The following is a 3,474-nucleotide window of genomic DNA, read 5'->3' on the forward strand; positions in this document are numbered from 1 at the left end:
TTTCAAACGGTGTTCTGGAGGTGGTCTCTGCCATCAACTCTGTCCCGCCTACCGGCTCGATCACACCTTCGAGGTGATCGCACACACACACACACACACACACACACACACCACAAACACACACACACACACACACACACACACACACACACACACACACACCTTCAGGTGAACACGTGCCTACTGGCTGGTGCCTACTGGCTGGTGCCTACTGGCTGGTACTACTGGCTGGTGCCTACTGGCTGGTGCCCACTGGCTGGTGCCCATGGCTGGTGCCCACTGGCTTGGTGCACTGGCTGGTGCCTACTGTCTGGTGCCTATTGAGCACTAAGACCAAGGAGAGAATACATTTATTTGATTCGTCACGTCCAAGTCTCCTCCTCCAAAACCCATTGGATGAGAAAGTCAGAGGTCCCTCCCTCTGACCTTCTCATCCAATGGGTTTTGGAGAAGGAGGCGAAGAATCAAGAAAATGCGATTTGACATTCTCCAATCCTTTTACCGAGCAGCAGTTACGAGAGATATTGTCCTTGTCTTTCAGGCGGTCCCCGAGAGGAAGAACGAGGATCCTAGAGGAAGCAGTGGAACTGAGCCAGGACCATTTAAGAAGTACCTGGCCAAGCTCAAGTCCATTAACCCGCCCTGTGTGCTTTCTTTGGTAAGACTTTCCGACAGACGGGAGCACAGCTGACAACAGTACTACATCCTTCTCACACTACTGAGCGAACTGAACCTGTCACCCATCCACATAGCTGACAAACAGTATACATCTTTCTCACACTACTGACCTGACGACCTGTCACCATCCAACATAGCTGAAACAGTACTAATCCTTCTCACACTCTGAGCTGAAACTGACCTGTCACCCATCCAACATAGCTGACAAACAGTACTACATCTTCTCACACTACTGAGCCTGAACTGACCTGTCACCATCCAACATAGCTGAACAAACAGTACTACATCCTTCTCCACACTACTGAGCCTGAACTGACCTGTCACCATCCAACATAGCTGACAAACAGTACTACATCCTTCTCACACTCTGAGCCTGAAACTGACCTGTCACCCATCAACATAGCTGACAAACAGTACTACATCCTTCTCACACTACTGAGCCTGAACTGACCTGTTCACCCATTCAACATAGCTGACAAACAGTACTACACTCCTTCTCACACTACTGAGCGCTGAACTGACCTGTCACCCATCAACATAGCTTGACAAACCAGTACTACATCCTTCTCACACTACTGAGCTGAACTGACCTGTCACCCATCCAACATAGTTGCTGGAACCGTAAAGGTCAATGAGAAGGGAAATAGTGTTGACGCCAACACAGTACGGTTCGGTGCAGAATAATACTGTGAAAAGGGTATTAGGTGACACACGCAATACCATCTGGCCTGCCTCTACTACCTGACCAGGTATCTACCTGCCCTATCTACCTACCTGACCAGTATCTACCTGCCCAGTATCTACCTGTAGCACTGTCCTGTCCCACGGTATCTTTAACTGCCCAGGTATTCCTGCCATAACGTACCTACCCGTCTGTCAGGTATCTACGCCAATAACTACCTACCTTGTCTGTCCCCAGGGTATCTACTTGCCCAATCAACTACCTACCGTCTGTCCCAGGTTATCTACCTGACAAATAACTACCTACCCGTTCTGTCCCAGGTATCTTTACTGACCAATAACTACTACCCGTCTGTCCCAGGTATTACTGACCAAAATACCTACCTAACCTGGACTGTCCAGGTTATCTACTGACCAATAACTACCTACCTGTTGTCCCAGGTATCTACCTGACCAATAACTACCTACCCGTCTGTCAGGTATCTAACCTGAACAATAACTACCTACCCGTCTTGTCCCAGGTATCTACCTGACGCAATAAGCTACCTACCCGTCTGGTCCCCAAGGATATCTACCTGACAATAACTACTACCCGTCTGTCCCAGGTAATCTACCTGACCAATAACTACCTACCCGTCCTCCAGGTACTTACCCTGACCAATAACTACCTACCCGTCCTGTCCCAGGTATCTACTGCCAATAACTTACCTAACCCGTCTGTCCCAGGTTATCTACTTGACCAATAACTACTTACCTGTCTGGTCCCAGGTATCTACTGACCAATAACTACTAACCTGTCCTGTCCCAGGTAATCTAACCTGACCAATAACTACCGTACCTGTCTGTCCAGGTATCTACCTACAATAACTACCTTAAACTGTCTGTCCCCCAGGTATCTACTGACCAAAACTACCTACCTGTCTGTCCCAGGTATTACCTGACCAAATAACTACCTCCTGTCTGTCCAGGTATCTAACCTGACCAAATAACTACCTTACCTGTCTGTTCCAGGTATCTCTACCTGCCAATAACTAACCTACCTGTCTGTCGAGGTATCTACCTTGACGCAGAATAACTACCTAGCCTGGTCTGTCCCATGGTATCTACCTGACAATAACTACTATCCTGTCTGTCCAGGTATCTACCCTGACAATAACTACTACGCTGTCTGTCCCAGGTATCTACCTGACAATAACTACCTACCTGTCTGTCCCAGGGTATCTCTGACCAATAAATCCTACCCGTCTCTGTTCCCAGGTATCTACCTTGACCAATAACTACTACCCTGTCTGTCCCAGGTACTACCTGACAATAACTACTACCGTACTGTCCAGGTATCTCCCTGACCAAACATCCTGAAGACAGAGGAAGGGAACCCGACTTCCTGAAGAGACACGGCAAAGAGGCTGATCAACCTTCAGGTAAGAGGAGGGAAAGTAGCGGAAATTCACAGGAAGATAACAGCAGTAACACGCAGACACAGCCTTACTGTCTGTTCAAGGTCCAGTCAGGACATCAAGGTAGGCCAATCAAAACCAGCCTTACTGTCTCAAGGTCCAGCAGGACATCAAGGTGGGCCAACTACCAGCAGGACATGCAAGTAGCCACCTAACCTCTACTGTCCTAGTCCTCTCTCACCTCTCTCTACTGTCCTAGTACCTCTCTCCACCTCTCTCTACCTGTACTAGTACCTTCTCCATCTCTCTCTAGCCTGTCCTAGTACCCCTCTCCACTTCTCTCTATCCTGTCTACGTACCTCTCTCCATCTCTCTCTACCTGTCCTCGTCCCTCTCTCCCATCTCTCTCTCTCCCTGTCCTTAAGTACCTTCCTCCATCTCTCTCTACCTGTACCGAGGTCCTCTCTCTCTACCTGTCTAGTACCTCTCTCCACCTCGTTCTCTACCTGTCCTAGTACCATCTCTCCATCTCTCTCTCTCTACCCTGTCCTAGTCCTCTCTCTCCACTCTCTCTCTCTACCTGTCCTAGTACTCTCTCTCCATCTCTCTCTACCTGTCTAGTCCTTCTCTCTTCCATTCTCTCTAACCTGTCCCTAGTATCTCTCTCCATCTCTCATCTAACTGTCCTAGTCCGCTCTCTCTCCATTCTCTCTACTGT

The sequence above is a fragment of the Salvelinus sp. IW2-2015 genome, unplaced genomic scaffold (genome assembly GCF_002910315.2).
Source record: "Salvelinus sp. IW2-2015 unplaced genomic scaffold, ASM291031v2 Un_scaffold2683, whole genome shotgun sequence".
Lineage (NCBI taxonomy): Eukaryota > Metazoa > Chordata > Actinopteri > Salmoniformes > Salmonidae > Salvelinus > Salvelinus sp. IW2-2015.